The 17,605-nt window shown below is 40.6% G+C and overlaps 1 protein-coding gene across 9 annotated transcripts in view; it reads left to right on the top strand.

The window, feature by feature from the left end:
* The window catches only part of sox6 (SRY-box transcription factor 6), a 136,741-nt gene that overhangs the window by 984 nt on the left and 118,152 nt on the right, over positions 1-17,605 (top strand). For 2 of the 9 annotated variants that reach the window (XM_051379512.1, XM_051379517.1), the window contains exons 1-2: positions 581-982; positions 3,481-3,595. The exons of 2 other annotated variants lie outside the window; for them this stretch is intronic. The gene's annotated coding sequence lies outside the window, so the exon portion shown is untranslated. Of the gene's footprint in view, positions 1-580; positions 983-1,290; positions 1,417-3,480; positions 3,596-17,605 lie in introns of those variants that run through there. 5 more of the 9 variants (XM_051379511.1, XM_051379516.1, XM_051379513.1 and 2 more) reach the window with 3 other exon arrangements.

Consider the following 17,605-nt stretch of genomic DNA (forward strand, 5'->3'; position numbering starts at 1 on the left):
GTGACCTCCAAGCTGAAGACCTCTGGGTTGTGTATAAATCAAAATTTCTTGCTTCTTACGAGATAATTTTTTAAAAAGGAATCATAAGAAAGAACAAGGTTACGTATAGGATCTGTTTTAATTTATGCAAATAAAAGCTGTTGTATCACACAAGTCTAAACTAGTCCCTGAGCCTCTTACAGGGTTTCGCTCACCTGCTCTGCTGATCTCATATCAGCTCAACCTATTTTCCTCTAAAGAAACTGTGATTCTGAAACACTTCATTGAAGTCAGGTCAGTGCGTTATTTGTCTATCTAAGAAAATAAATGAAAACTTCTCAAATACATCAATAAAAGGAAAAGTGCAGAAAAGGTTATCTTTAACTTTGCAGTGCCTGTAAGTGATGTTCAATTTAGGTAAGCTTATTAAACGGACTAAACTGCGGGCAGTTACAACCATCCTCCCTGTCTCCACTTTTATTCCACCACAAATTCTCTCGCTCCCCCCCCCCGTCCTCTCTCTCTCTCTCTCTCTCTCTCTCTCTCTCTCTCCCTCTCTCTCTCGCATCTCTTGTCTGGGAGGAGGAGGGGGGAGTCCTGCCTCTTTGCCTTCCTCAGATCAATGCCCTGGCCACTCACTTTCTGATGTTGCACGACGGGAAATGCTTTGAATACTTGCGACATGGCTGCGCGCATTGATTGCCAAGAGTGACAGCAGCTTTACCCATCGTCTTCTCTTGTCTGAGTGTGAGAGAGAGAAAGAGAGAGATAGAGAGAGAAGCAGATAAAGAACAGATAGGCGAACAACAAAAGGTACTTGTAGTTTTTTGGACAGCTGAACTTCACAAAGAGCATACGGGATCCCCTCATATGGCCCCGTGTGAGCAGACTTAAGTTTTCGCTCAACAGATAGCTCAGTGATCATTTTCTATAAAGTAGTCTAGCAGTCTTTACGCACGGGAAAGGACGCATTAATATCTTCTCCACGGCTCAGATCATCAAGGTAAACAACACGTTTGCTTCACTTTTTCCAACACGCTCTATGTTGTCTTGATATTTTCACCTTGTGTGTTTTTCTTGCTGATTCCTAAAAGTCGAGCGCGCTGTCAGTGAAATGTTCCGGCACTGTCTGTGCGCGCATTTTCTTTTTCTTTCTGCTGCTTTAAAAAACATTTTAAGAAAGTTGTGTAGCCTGTGTGTTCAGCTTACACGGGATTCGCGCATTTCGTAGCGGGGAGAATGACTGTCAAACTTTAATCACTGCGATCATTTCAATCGTCGCTTTCACCAAAACAAGCGGAGAACACGCGAGACGTGGAGTGGCGCGGCGCTGCTGGGCTCTCAGGCGCTCGGGGTTCACGTAAAAAAAACTCGGCAAATCCGCGCTCAATTCAACATCTAACTTCATCAGAAGTGAACTCCAACCACCGTTTGAAGGTTTGAAATCAAATTTTTTTCCTCCTTTTTTCCCCTTCTTCTTTGTTTCTTCCAGCAGCGTGAAAGCCGTGCGAGCGGACGCAGGCTGCACTGTGTAAACTGCAGCGTTAAGACCGAGCCGGACCGCTGTCACCGATAAACATTTCCATTAAAACTTCATTAATAAGTGCTAGGTTCTTACTTAACTGTTCGGTATTTAAATGTTGACAGCGTTTTAGTGATTGTGTTTACATGTCCCGTAACTTTCTTCTGCTGGTGGCAGTTTCGCTTCTGTCCACAAAGCGGTACTATTCATTGACAATGACGTGCGCCCTGGTAGGTTTCCTCTCTCTGCATGTGAGGTGGACAAGTTTATTTGAAGCTCTCGCTCATGTCTCATTATACCTTCAGACATTCCAGGGCTCTTTGCCTCCAAACTATCTCTACCACTGTAGATTTTCTTTGTCAGATTTTATTTTTATGTGAGACACTCTCAAGTCTCTGTCCGCCGTGTAGCCTGGGAATTTTGCTCTTCCTTAACTTTCTCGGGAGGTCAGGGGGATCGACCTCTAAAGAATGCATAAGCCATAAATTAAATTCAACAATCGCTAAGCTTGTCCATTTAGAGAAGATGTACTTGAACAGACAGTTTTCCATTTAAGCCGAAGCATCTGAAAGCTCGGCGCTCCCGGACTGAACAGACAAGAGGTTCTCTTGTAGAAAAAGTGCAAATGTTCTTAATAAGGATTAATTGTTTTCTTGCATTTATCCGGTTGTTGCTGCAAGACAATTCAGAAAATTCATAATCTGGTCCTTAAAATAGAATAATTATTGTTCAGACATTTTTAGAACATAAAATAAAACGTGGTCATTTTCTGAGTGTTGGGTAATCAATTTTTTTTAATACACTGTCCATTAGGAAATATTTATGCTGCACAGACTTTATAAATAATTTTCCAGGTTTATCATAAATGGAAGATTAAGTGAAATATCACTACTTGAACATGATATTGGCAGCGTGTGTTGCGCGGAGATGGCCCCACATTTTAAGATGTTTTCCAAAATTAGACACACTCCCTGTGTACAAAAAAAAACAACCTTCTCAGACGGCTGTGGGAGCTATGATCAAATTTTAATAAGAAGAGACGCAGCTGACAACACTGGAAACTTTATTTTTTTCTAAATTGAATTGTACAGTTGTGTCTTTCTTCAATTTATTAAACACTGAGCCAGTGCGTTTTGTGAGCACACAAATAACACACCTGTGGCTAATTAATGAAAATATAATCATCTCTCACGTGTTCTTTCTTTTAAAAACTCCTCGAACAATAACACACTATTGGGTAATTCTCCAGAGTGGAAAAAGGGAGACACAGTCAACTGTCCTTTTGAGGTGTCTTTGAGTAAAGTTTTTATACTTGTGGTATTTTGTTTTGGACAGTTGCTCTTTGGTGAGCTGTGAACGCAGGTTTCCTCATAAGGTAAGGCGGTTCTGGAGACCAAATGCGAGTCTAAATGGCACATTTATAATTAGACTGCCCATTCAGCACATTGTCCTGATTGCTATACAGGGACACTGGGCTCTGTCTCTATAAGAGTTTGTCTCTGACGGCTTGTGCAGCTCAGCGTGTCGCTCACAAAAAAAAGAGCGAGAGAGGAAAGAGTGAAAAGCGGCATTACAGCCTCTTTGATGGCACAGAACCGCACTTGGCTCTTATTTAACATCTCTCACTTATTTCTGCGCACAAAAGCTACCGGCATCTTAATTAATCACCTTGTTCCTTTATGCATTTCTTTGCAGTTGTTACATACAACTTGAATGTGCGTTTTAATAATTGGAGAAATGAAGAAGTGTTAGATAAATCTGGCAATGTGATCCCTTCAAATCATTTTCTGGTGTTTTATCAATATTGGCCGGGACAGATGTGCTTTTATTCCGCAGTAATTGTAGCTGATTTAAACATTAATTAAAAACTAAAGACTAGCAATTTGTTGGAACGTGATACTTAACACAATTGCAGGGCAATACTTCATATTTATCACATTTCATACTGACTGGCCTTGCGCATTTTCTGTATTTTCAAGGACTAATCTGCGGGTGGATCTCGGGGTGACTTGAGCTTTTTGACAAGACTGAGAAAGGCAACATTTCCCACCTGGGCTCAGCATAAGATATAGACTCGCTGACGCTGATGTGCCAGTAAGTTCAAAGATTTTAGGACTTTCATTTTGGCATGAAGGCAGAAGCCACCTGGCTTGTCTAAACATATCCTGCACTCTGTCCAAGTCCAATGTCTCCCGTGTTGCAAGAGCAACTTTGCTGCTGAGAATCATTTTTTGCCATTATCATACATTGCAGTTAGAGCCTTTTTTTATTATTTGTTTTATTGAGTGGAAAAGAAATGTTGTGAATGAGCCAATCTGAAATTTAGTTTAGACTGAGTGCCATGAAAAAAAAAAAGCTCTACTATTAACTGTCCTGATCATCTAAAGGTAGAATTTGTTTAAACTAAGCTCTTGTGCCAGCAATTAGTGGGATCAAAGAAAAGGCAGGAGAGAAAGAGGGGAGAGAAGGAGGGAGGGAGGGAGGGGGAGAGAAAGAGAGAGAGAGAGAGAGAGAGAGAGAGAGAGAGAGAGAGAGAGAGAGAAAGAGGGAGGGATGGGGGAAAGAAAGAGTAAAAGGGGAAGAGATTCAGAAAGAAATGTGCTTGGCGTGATATTGTTTGAATATTTTTTCTATATCTTACCTTGTATATGTGCACATTGGTTATTGATCATGTGTTTAATGCAGAAGGTAAATCTGATCATTTTGAGTTTACAGCAAATGTTGTTTTCTGGGGATTTTGTTACAACTGTGAATCTACTCAAAAGAAAAAGTCCCTTCATCAGTTTGAGCTCGCAGATCTATGTTAGTTAGTGTAGGGCGTTACATCATTTCACTGCTAAAAATCAAATATTATTTATCTTTACGCCACACAGTGATGCAAAATGAAAGTGCTGGTTTGTGTAGGTTTCATTTTTATGGCCTTGCTCTTCTGCTAACAGTTTTACACAGAGCATTTCCCTTGCCAAACAGAATTCCTACAGAATTACAACCAATTCTAACTCATGATAAGATGATTTCACAGTCAGAGAATATTATATCAACACAATTCTACAATGGGAGTATAAATAACAGTAGTGTGTTGTCATTTGCAATGTTACAAACAATATTAAAAAAATATATGTAATACTGTATGTAGAGGCTGCATCAATCCAGAACTTGATATTTTAAATTCTTGCAAAACTGTAATTGTTTTATTATTGTTTTGTATTGTGTGTGTGTGTGTGTGTGTGTGTGTGTGTGTGTGTGTGTGTGTGTGTGTGTGTGTGTGTGAGCCCCTGTATGCCTTAGCATGTGTGCATGCATGAGTGATACTCTCCTTCTCCCAGATATTTTGCGGAGAATGTCTTTACACGGATAAACACCAATGTTGATTTTGATTTGAAACGTCAAAATCCAAAAAGCCTCTCTGTCTCTCCTGACCAGATGTGATTTAGGGTGCGTAACTGAGACCTTACATATTGCGTTATCTGTCCATATATACTGCGTTTTGCAAAAAGACAGCTAGTTTGTTCCAAGTGACAGGACGCTGCTGGGATGCGGGCAGGGTGAGTGAAGCTGTAGGAGAGAGGGTGGGGGGGGCAGTTGAGGGGTGCACAGGTACTACTCTCCCTCTCTTTGTGGTAGTGGAGGGAGCGGCTGAGACCTGATGATAAACAAGATGAGAGGAGGTAAACAACAGCAGGCCTGGTAAAGGTGGAGGAGGGGGGCAGCAGATGTTGTGACATCTGTCTATCTAATTGTTATCTAATTTGCTGTAGAATATTTCAACAATAATCAAAACTGATGGGAATATTCCATGGCAGGTTTTTTTTTGTAATTTGTCCCCTTCAACAAGAAGTTTCTGACAAGTTAGTAACATGTCACTTCTGTCATGATACTTGAGATATTATTAGGCAGTGCACAGTATTAAATATAATGGATGCATGCATGCATGCAGTGACAGAGATCTTGCCCTCCTCTGTACACCAATGGAGCATTTTGTAGGGTAGAGCGGGTGTTGACGACAGTGTTCTTCGTGGCTTAGGGTGCAGATGCCTTCTGTCTGAATTAGGTGAATTTGTGCTCCTACAGGAGGAAAATTGTGTCTTTTCTCAGTCTGCACCATTGTCACTTCTGTTAGAGGAGAAATTAGAAATTCTGATGAAATCAGTGGTGAACTGAGTCATCCAGAGCAGACAGTGGGGCATCACCTCCACAAAGTCACTGTCCTAACAGAAAAGCTGTGAAAAAGCGAAGCCAGACAGATTATTAGGAGTAATACACTGGTATAATACATCTGTTAATCTCAAGCTTTTACATTTTGAATTTCATCCAGCTTTGGGTTTTAATTTGCAACAATATGATTGAGAGAGTTTTTCTTAAGATCACGTTTTACCTTGAACACTGTTTCCTCTAATGTCAAAGATTATATTTGAGTACATGTTATTTTGTATTCAGAAACAAATAGCACCTATGTGCGGCAACACTTACTGAACATTAACAAGGGCAGGGGCTGTTTTTTTCTGCTCTATTAGATCTCTGTGTCCCTCTGGCTGCTGTAAGTGAACAGTATTGCTAACATTAAAGGATTACAGATGAAAAAAAAATGTGTATCTTCACAGGAACTGCATAATTGCACAAGTAACCTAAGTGGCCCATTTTGATCTGTATCATTCACTCTCCCACCGAAAATGTTTTTCTAAAAATAATTGGACATTTTCTTTTAGTCCATAGCATAGTTGTGAATAATTAACTTTGACTTCAAAATGCAACAGTCCAGGCTATGGTAAGCAGCCGCTGTTGATTTTTTAAAATCACACATTAATATGTAGAATTAATTGGAGGGGCCTTGGTGGCTGCATGTTTCTCACACAGGTCTGGAACTGTAATCAGGTGGAGGAATTAGTCGGGCTCATTGTTTTTTATGAATCAGATGAAGATTTGTACAGTGGCTGTGTGAAGATGGTTGCCTTTATTTCCATATCAAAGAAGCACACAGTGCAGCCGGGCAGTAATTAAAATGTGGTGGATTTTGGAGTCCCTGCATATGTGTACACACACACACACACACACACACACACACACACACACACACATTTTCTCTCTCCCTCACACTGGCATGGGGACATGCTCTCTCTCTCTCTCTCTCTCTCTCTCTCTCTCTCTCTCTCTCTCTCTCTCTCACACACACACACACACACACACACACACACACATACACACACAACATATGGACCAAGGCTGAAAACTGTCAGGTTGTGTGAAAAGAGTGCAGGTGGTTGAAACTGAATTTTAAACAAACACTCATGTTGCTCCATGTTCCCTTCGCAGACATTTGTATTCAGAATCCAAAATCAGTTTTTTGTGGCAACCATTTTGTTAGCTACAGTTTGAGAGAGTCGTGAATAAATTTTCTTTTTTTTTTTTTTACTTTGACTTGTTAACAGCTTTCACTGACTGCAGTCACACTAACCTTTAATTTAAGTCATAGAGAAATTATATATATTTATCAAACTATCCACTTGTCATAGAGAAATAGATATATAGTACATGTACTGTATGTATGAGTGACCTTGCTGCAGAATGCTCGGATTATTTTAAAAAAAAAAAAAGAAAGAGGAAGAAGCTGTGATCTTTTGCCTTGAGTGATTTCTGTCCTACTAGAATTGGAGAAGCTCTGAAGACTTGAGATTGTGTCTTGTGAGTGAACAAGGGAAAAGAGATTAGTGTAATGTGGGCTTTTGCGCTGCTCACACACAAAAGCATCACAACAAGCCTTTTCCTTGTGATCCCCCCCATTGTGCTTGGATCAAGTCTCATGGGCAAGCCACTGCCTTGGAGGAAGTGTTAAAGGACTCTATGAAAATATCACTTGAGCCAACATGGGCAGCTGTGACACTGAGAGATTTCATGTGTGTTTTAATGTGAAAGAAGGCCTAAAAAACCTCTGCCTCTGATAAGGGAGAAGCAGCGCATACTGTATTTGAATTTCTCATTTTTTATGAATAACCCTATAGCAGGAAAAAAAAAAACACTCATGAATTATTTCAACATTTATGGGTTCTGTACAAGTCACAAGGTTTGTATCATTTAACCTATTTAAATTGAAAATATAACGGATCCGGTTTTACAAAGTTATGTATTCCATAAGTCTTAGAAGGCAGTAGTTATTTTTGTATCCAAGTTACACAGTCTGTAAAAGCTGAACGATTAGACATTATCCAGTTGGTGGAGGTTGACAGCCGGCTCGGTATCTGCCAGCTTGATCTGACATGAGATGTAAAATATGCTCCATAGCTGTGACTAAGCCAGCCAATCTGGCTTCTTTACTCCGTGGTCCAGCCTTTAGGATGCTGGGAGCCGTTTTGTTGGCACACGACTGTTTTCAGATCAGATCGGCAACTTCATTTCTGTGTTTGTTTGGACATAGTGTAGATTTGTGCATGTGTGCACAATGTTGAGAGATACTGTATTTGAACACATGATACCGTGTGGTATCTTTGGCATGCACTGAAGTGACATGGCCATGATGAGCAATTTTGCCATAATGTGGTACTTAGATCCATGCTGCAGAAGGCTGTGTATTCGATTGACAAGTGGAGTATTACTACAATACCCACAAACTTGACTTGACCTGAGGCACCATATCTTGCACATTTACAATAATTTTAAATCTGGATTAAAACCTAAATTCAGTTTTAATTTGTTGATGTCATTACATTTTGCAGACAGAACTCAAAACATAAACATACTTTGTCTTTGCTGTCGCTGAATTTCAAGGTATCCAGATAGTGTGTGTCAGCCCTCTTGGATGGAAATAAAATACTGATCGACCGCTTGCATCATGGAGCAGCTACTGTGACATCTAAAACAGGCGAGGAAGTTATGGAAAAGAAAGGACGTATTGGGCCAGAAATCAGATTCCCAACAGTTTTTCCTTTGGAAAATGCTAATGTACGATGCCAAAAATAAATCAAAGTGACAAAGAAGGAGGGTGGAGGAATAGATGGAAATGGTCTTGTGGCTAAAGTTTTGATGAAGTTAACCATAGCATCTCTTCTTGCCCAGGTCTTTTGTTTCCTTTCTGAATAATTTCTTTTTACATTAACTTGGATGTGTTACAGGATTTTGCCCTTAATGTGCGTTATGAGAAAATGGCTTCACCAGTTCCAACCACAAGCTTGGTCTCTGTCTTTCTTTCGCTCTCTGTCTGTCTTTGTTATCCTCTCACTCTGAGTAAAGGGAGGGGGGATGTTTAGACCCTGTTGGTGAAAAGATGGACTAAGAGCAGATTTTCTGAGACTCTTTGAGACTAAAGACTCTGCACAAATAATGATGTTAGTGTTCATGTTGCCTTAGACCCCGCTGATGATGTGTAAGTAGATCAAACAAAGTCTCCTTTAGTCTAAGAAATTGATTTTTCTCCTGACCCGCACATAGTGATTTTTTCACTGGGGAAATCTTGCATTTTCAAGGTGGTTGAAAATACTTATTGTACTTATTGGGTGGGAATACATGCGTAAGTAACATCAAAGCAGCGGCTGACTTTTCCCCTTTCATTTGTTTCAAATTGCATGGTTTCCTACTCTCACCAGTTCTGTAGCAACTTTATCCAACACTCTGCCTTCTTGAACCATAATATAACCATAACAGACACACTAATGTTGGAAAAAAATTTAACTTTCAACTGAAAGCAAATTTGAATTAACAGTCATCTGTTCATTCTTTGAGGGTCCATGAATTAACACACATGCTTTAGAAACAATAGTTGGAAGCAGTGGAAACATTATGCCCAGACTACAATGCCACTTAAGAAACCGCTGATTGGCTCAACTGCACATTTATAAGCAAAGTGCAGCTACAGTGAGGAAAGCCCGACTCAGAGCTCAAAGAATAAATCCAAAGAAAGTACCGTCTGTGATAATCACTTTCTTGAATGGGACTAAAAAAGAGAAATCTGCTGAAATGATAGAGAAAGCCTGTGGTTTGGCCCATGCAGTAAATTTCCCATGAGCCTCTTTGACAATCTGAGGGGATAGCCACTCTGGCACACGCCACCGCCCACATACAATACACACACATACGCGCACAGAGTGTTGTTTCTGCCAGGCAGTGCGGGTGTAGAAACCTCTGGGAGGAGGCTTGTCCAAGGGAGGATGATTGACAGGAGGTGGGTGAGGACTAGACTGGGGGGGGGGCAGAGGATGATGGGAGGGGATGTCCTGTCTGAGGAACAGTAACACTCGTTCTGTTTTCCACTAGTCAGGATAGTCTGTAAAATCTACAAGAACTTTGCTGAGGGGAGTGGAATGACATTGTGGAACAAGTATGAAGGACCAAGAATGTTCAGATTTTGAAAAAGACAGATATTTTGCTTTTGCTGGAATATTATATGACCACAGTTAATGACCCTGCAGACTGCATACAAATATATACAAATTACTTCAAACCCTCCCTCCTACGTATTGCGTTCATATGCAACTAATTTGCAATAGCGATTTATGTTCACTGTCAAAGCTTGTTCGCAGAGTTACGTTCTTACACCGCAGTGTAAAGTCATAGGGAGGAGGCCAGGGTGCATGGCCAGGCACGTGACTTCTATGCTGTAGACTGGGGTTTGAATCCCATCAGAGTTGACTTTTTTAATATTTACCATGCTCATGATGTTTGTGCCAACCTTAACAAAGTGTTTTAGTTTCCCAACCATAACCATAATGTACTTACTATGACCACAGTGTTTCCCTAACTCTAACCAAGTGCTTTGAGTCGCCTAAACATAACCATACAAAATGTAATTATGCGATGGGTGGATATTGAAGCGAAAACAAATGAAAAGCGCTAACAGCAACGGTCAATGTAAAGGTTTTGTTATGAAAAGTCTACCAAAAACATGTAATAAAAAAAATGAATGAATGAAAACTGTTAACTGGCAGCCATCCTGTATTTCCTAGTATTACCAATTGCAAATTAGATGTGGAAGAACACTGTAGAAGACATGGCTGGACTTTACCATCACAGTCAGATGCTGAGTTGTACATAGGCACATGCTGCAAAGCTATGGTTGCGTTTTTGTGTTAGTAAGGAGAAAGGCTTTATGTCCTCGGTTAGGGGTGGGGTTGAGGGTAAACTGGGGAGGTACAATGTTCCTCCTCATCCTCAGCAATGCTAAATTTATTGGTTACCATCTGCAGGGTGGAGGAGTTTGGGTTGTGGCCAGGCCAAAGAAAGGCTTCTAATTAAACAGTCATCATTATCAACTTGTGGTCAGTGATCATCATCCCCAACACTGGTTCTCCAAGATGAACATGGAATCATTGAGGCTTTCCCTGAACCCCATGCTGGACTGAATTAGAATAGAAGAAACAGAAGAGAAAAGTGCTAGCGAGAACATTTTTTTTCCTTTCTTGGCAGAAAAGGCAGCATGAGGCCCTGTGCCATATCCACTCAGGTTTAAACAATTACCAGACATCAGAGAACGCAGTAGAGCCTCAGTGTTGGCACAACCGTCGTGCTTTTGACTGCCGTACTTCAGGCCATGGTTTCAGACATGGCCAAGTGTCACATGTAAGCGGAGCTTTCGATAATTTCAATTAGTGTAAGAGGGTGTGCCTGCAGTATCTGTATCACTGCTGCTGGAGGAGCTTTCCTTTGAGGTTGACAGCCCCTTAATATAGTATTTCTTGGTTTGATGTGTGAGTGACACAGAGGCGCTCCAAGAGGATGGCAAAATGGTTTATTAGGACGTAATTAAAGCCCTGTGATTAAAGGGGAAGTGACTGTGATTAGGAGACCTGCAGATGATGTGGAAACATGGATGAATATTCAGAGGAGAAAAAGCACAGTATGTATTAGCCCGTGTGTGTGTGTGTGCCTTTTTGTAGAATATAGAGCACTACAGAGTCCAGGCTGCCTCAGAGCTATTATGATATCTTTACAGCAGATCTACAGCAGATACGCTCTACAACTTAAGCTATTACGGAGAAAATGCACGAATGAATATGCAGCTATAACCCGACAGCTGATGAGTATATGTCCATTGCTTTGTGTAGGAATTCAGAAATATGATGAGCAGCTCTTGTGCCTCAAACATTATTAAAAAACAAAAGATTCCCTTCGTTTGTTGCTTGTTTTTTTATGGTTTTAGTCCAGCATGTAAGAGTTATGCTGCGGACCTTTGCAGCCAATTGAACATGAAACCATGAGGAATGTTCTGCAAAGCCCGGTCTACTTCGGGAAGCTTAGCGCACTTGCAAAGAATCACACATTCTTGTGAACTTCAGAGTATGTGCTGTTTAATCAAAGAGATAAATGGTCTTATTATTATTAGTCTCCATCAATGGAGAGATTAGCATTGGACTTTCATTCTTTTCACCTCACAAACTTCTGACTTTTTCAGATATGTGATAGCCACTGCCATTAGAAATCATTTATGGGAGTGTTCTGAGGGCAGGAGATTGTCAGTAGGGCCTTGCGATTTTACAATTTCACAACTGACTTCCTCCTTAAAATGACACAGGCTTACCTGCCTATTACTCCCTTTGATTTCTACAGTACATGCTTCTGCGCTCTGAGAGGTATTCATAATAAGCTTAAACTCCACTGGCTTCATTGCTAAAGGGCGCTTATCTCTCAGCTATTCAAGAGAAAGAAGGGTAATATTTTTTCCAATTTCAACATTTTACTGTTAGGCCTCAGTCTGCCCAAAACCACGTTTAGGGGGCTGTTGTGGAAAGCAGGCATGCACACACATGGATATATGGACACATACATGCACTGACACAAGCACATGTACACGCACACACTCAACACACGCACACATACTCTGTCCATGGCTGGTCTTTGAAAATATTATTTTTGCCATTTAAAAATTGAAATGGTACAGCTGTGGATTTTTTTTTTGCTGGATGGAAGTCACATATTTCAGCACATTTATTTATATGTTTTATTCAGTATACATTTTAACTCACATTTCTAAAGGTGGTGGGAACTAGTCTCCTTTGTTCATTCAATTGAAATCCTGAAAAGTGTTTTTCTTTTATTACATAGATCATACTTACAGTACCTAGCTGCACTTATTGCATGTTTGGACACGCAATTTAATCTATTTACATTTAAATTTTGTCCCAATGGAATTTTCAAAGCATACTGAGCTTCAAAATGTATACTCATATGTAATATAAGATATACTTGAAAACTAGTTTGCGGTGAGTAGTAGTGGCCTTCTCTCTTTTGCTTGGAGCAATGTCAGTTTTTCTTGTAGAATAATGAGAAGCATGTGCTGGGCAAGTGAAAAAAACAGTGATCTTTCATGTGACCCACCTGTCGTGCTTTCAGCACAGTTAACACCAACCTCATGTTACTATTGTCTGGACAGCCACACTGTAAGAGCCTCTTTCTCCTGCTCCTCTGCTGAATTCTCTTCTTCATTAATTACTCTTATTTAGAAGCCCTGCAAAGACACCTGAAGCTGCTTGGCCTAACACTAATGGTAGTACATGGAAGCCAACTAAACACCTGAAGGGAAAAACTAAACCTTAATGACTACCAGAATTTAAATACACATAATCTGTAGGTGCAAAGTGTTTGTTTGAACTACATCTTTCTCCAGCAGTTAACAGTGTGCCATAGGTTTGTACTGCGAGTCTAAGTGCTCCCCAGCCCTCTGCCCGTAGCCTCAGCCTGCTGAGTTTCTCAGTTTTACCGTTGCTTGTGCCATGCTGTAATGGGCTCCCACGACATGATGGGAATATAATAACTGCTTGACGATGTTTTTCTTACCCCCCTCATTCTCCACTAAATGTAAAATGTGCCCAGAAACATGGGATATATGGTACAGGTTGTGATGTCAGTTGTTATTGCTGGATATGCAAACCAGTAAATTTTGGATTATTTTCCACAATCTGCTGTGCAGAGTGTATTATGTCACAAAGGCCACATTGTAGCTAGTTGGGTGTAGAGCAGTGTTGTCTCTCTCTCTCTCTCTCTCTCTCTCTCTCTCTCTCTCTCTTGCTCTCTCTCTCTCTCTCTCTCTCTCTCTCTCTCTCTGTTTCTCTTGTTCTGTGCATTGCTCTGCCACCTTCTGTGCCTCCAGTCCAGACTGCAGGCTTACTTTATGCCCATTTTCTTTCACCGTGCTGCAATCAATGGACAATGGTCCTATAGGATACCTTACGTAATTGTAAAAAATCATGCATTAAAAAGTGTGCAGACTAATGCCCAAGAATGTTATTCAGACCAAGTTAAATTATGTGGTGTTCATACATATGCTCAGATAGAGTAAGCTGGAATCATGCTCTGTGAAACGTGACTTAAATTATTATATTAATTGCATGATGAGTGATATACATTCAATCCTTTGCTTTACAACTCTATGCTTGGGACACCAACACTGCTTTTGTTCAGTGCAGTATGGAATAGAAGAGCCTCCTGTTTTTCCGCTAATTAAATTTGCCACTAACATATGCTGGCAGGAACCTCTTACCTTGTTTGACTTATTTATTGCCTGACTGTAGAGGTAATTTGACCTTTCATTTCAAAGACTCTTTTTTAATCCAGAAAAGGAGTGTTAAACTCAATTATAGCAGTGATCAGTGGCTCAAACACTACATTTGTTTCCTCTGGGGGGACAAGCCAAGTAGAGTCCTTCTCTCAGCTCCTTGTCCCTTACTCCTGGCCCTTCCACCACAACAGTCCAAGAGGATTGTAGAGAGGTAAATTAGGACGAGGGAGAAATGGGGATGGGGGACGGAAGGGAGACATGAGTGAGATGAGAAAGGGAGAATAGAAGAGAGAGAGAAAGAGAGAGAGAGAGAGAGAGAGAGAGAGAGAAGGAGAGAGGAAAGTGCCCTACAGTTCCTGCCATGTCACTGGAGATTTGTGTCCTCCTTTTAAATCATTTCCCTCTTAAGAAGATTAAGAAGGCAGAAATATTCTCAAACTGATCATTTTCCCTCCCTCTAAATGGACTCATTTGCATTTGCAAACGCTACTATTAATTGCGGGTTTCAAAAAAAGACAAATGACCTCTGCAACTGTAAATAAAAAGAAAAAACAGAGGTCATAATGTTAATTGTTAAAATGGCTGTACAAGGGCCAGTGGAGCCAAAGCAAAGTATATGCCCCCATCAATATCAGATTTACTCCATGCCCAGGCAACAGTACAGACATGTTTTTTTTTTATATATATATGACTCTTAAATCTTAATCAAGATTTCAGTCATTTTTTTCAAATAAATGTTATCCTGCGTATCTGGTTTAGTGTTCCACCAGAGAAGAAAGACTAAAAATTGGATCAGTATTTAGCAGGATGTAGAGAAACAGGCAGTGAAATGCTGTTTTACGGTAGAGTACAGGGTTATATGAATGGAAGATAAAGAGTGATTTTCCAACACAGAATCTGAATGTTCAACTGTAAGCCTTCCTTTTCTGAGAAGACTGCAGCCCATTTAAGACTTTCTTTACTCTGTTACGTGCTACAAAGGTTTCACACATGTCCTTAGTTAAAGTTGTCTGCTTGCATTGTGCTGAGCCTGCCGTTAAAATAATTATTTGTCAACTAAAGCCTGCCTTTGCAAATCGAAAAATGTGTGACAGTAATACAAGTCATTGGTTGAAAAAAAAGGCCATTATCAAATAGTGCGTCCCCGCTTCTCCTCGAAACAAGGAAAACACAGAATAATTTGCGGACACCCATGCCTTGTTGTAACCTGATCATTTATGGATCAGTTGTTTCTTTTCTGGTTTAATTCACCATGTGATTGATTTTCAGTGGCGTACTGTTGGAAAATATCCACACTAAACCGTGCCTGAAATAGGGAATCATTTGAATACAGATGCTTACAGCTTAGGCCTTGTCACTGGAAACCACTTGGAGCCAGGAGACAATTGCAGGTTGATTATGTTGCTTCTGACAGAAGTTGCAACTCCTTTGTACAAGGCAGAGATATTTGCATCTAAATGCTTATTGTAGACATCTAAACAGCATAAAGACTGATTGTAAATGCCAGCTGTTGGGCTGTACTCGGGAATAAAAAAAGAATTTCAATAAGGAAAATTGGGATGGAAATGAGGAAATTATTTTCAAACAGTGGAGCTGAAATCAATAAGTAGGAAATGGCGGCGTTGTATTTGCTGGTTGTATCTGTCATTTTTATTGAGCGTGTTTGTAGAATCACACATGAATCTATTTACAGTTCGCTACTGTATGTTGTATTTTAACTGATGGTAATACAGTGTTTATATTCAGATGAGTTATGTCTTATTCTTTGGTTATTGCTGCAGACGGTCTTGGTACATGTAATGAGGTTGCAGTGCAGGTGTTAGAGATGGGTATAATTTATCAGATTCATTTATCAGATTGGAAATATAATACGAATATTTGACATATCTTTTTTTGATATTGTGTTTAGGGGTATTTGACATAGTTGGAACATGCCATTCCAACCTTTGTAATGTTTGTGAGTGACTGCATGTGCCTGTATGTGTGCTCTGTATGTAAGTGCAGTTATACAGTATATGTGGGTGTACATGTGTGTCTGCCTGGTGCCCAAAGCAGAGTGATGCCCCTGCTGATTCTGCTCCTCTAGCTCTTTGTCCTGCAGCACTCAGTGTGTCTGCCTCCTCTGGAGACTGGCAGGCTTCTCTAGTGTGGCTCCACAAAGGCCCAGCCTCCTTTGAGGTGTTAAAAACTTCCATTTATGCATCTCCCTGGACAAAAAAGCACCAAGCCCATTTGAGTCCAGTAGCAACACAGGCAGACATTGTGGCCACGCTTCTCTAGCACTCATTTCACAGATTCTAAAACCAGTATGTGGTGAACAGGATTTGAGGGGCTAAAGTGCCCCGTGAGGGCCAGGCGATAAGAGGGGAGAAACGCCAACACGCAGTAAACTAGAAGATGGGTCCAGGAAAATAAACACATTACCTGGGAGAGAGGGAGAGACTTGTTTTCATACCCCTGCCCCCAACATACACAAATACACAAACCCCACACTGAGCAAGAAAGAAACAGAGAAAGAAAAAAAGGAAAAGAAAATATGTTTGTATATCTTGGAAGTTAAGAAAAGAGGTCTCATCAGTGTGCAAAAAGACAAGCCTATTCTGTGTTCTCTGTCTTTACAGTCTTTGGAGTGAAGAATATGTGAGAGAGAATCAAAGAGAATTGATAGGTTGCACGCCCGCCTGTTAGGAGCACTGGGGACTGAATGCCGTCCACCGTGGAGGAAAACATTCTATTTGCTGGCCGTTTCTCTCCCTTCACCCTGCCTCAACCCAGTTGCTCAGTAAATAGACTTTTATTCTTGTTATTTGACGCAGAGGAAATGACACATAATGCATTTGCCGAGCAGCACACGAAAGCCTTGTTCAGCTGCAGCACTGAATCTGTATCAGGCTGGGTAGAATGGCTGCTGTTCAAGGGGGGATGTTTTTTTTCTGCTTTATCTGACACTATTGCTCTTCAGCCTTGCCAAAATACAGGTCACTGTTTTACTCTGAACAAAGATATTTTCACTGGAGTGACGCTCTGGTAGTCACTCCTGACACGTTGGTGCGAGACATTTAGTGAGTCTGTTGTAGTTCAGTGTCAGGACAGGATCAGCAAGAGGCAGAAAAAAGGGCAGTTTAAGAGAGACAGAGGGTAAAAGATAAAAAGAGGAGAAAAGAGAGATTTGGAAGGCTGTGACAGTCAACGATGTGCTGGAGCATGAAACAGCTGTTTGCACGTGATTGACCTGTTTCCAACACCAAATAACTCAATGATACGGTGAATCTCTTGTAGAAATACAGCTTGTCAGTCTAACAGCACAGCACTGGACTTGTTATTTTTTGTCCAAAGTTTATCTCACCAGTAGGAAGTGAATACATTTATGAGCTGACAATGACAACAAATGACAAGAAAATAATACCTCCTTAAAATGATCTATAAAATTATAAGTGTCCACAGTCCACCTCAACACTAGCTGTTTTGCTGACCAGCAATGTCCTCTCATTCCCGGCTAAGGTGATTACTCACTGCATGGAAGCTGTCGTTTCATATTTCACAGATGATGCTACTGCAGAGAAGATTGACTTTATGGAACTGGATATTTAACAGACAATCACATGTGTTCAATTACTATATCAGAC

The sequence above is a fragment of the Dicentrarchus labrax genome, unplaced genomic scaffold, assembly GCF_905237075.1.
Source record: "Dicentrarchus labrax unplaced genomic scaffold, dlabrax2021, whole genome shotgun sequence".
NCBI classification, from domain to species: domain Eukaryota; kingdom Metazoa; phylum Chordata; class Actinopteri; family Moronidae; genus Dicentrarchus; species Dicentrarchus labrax.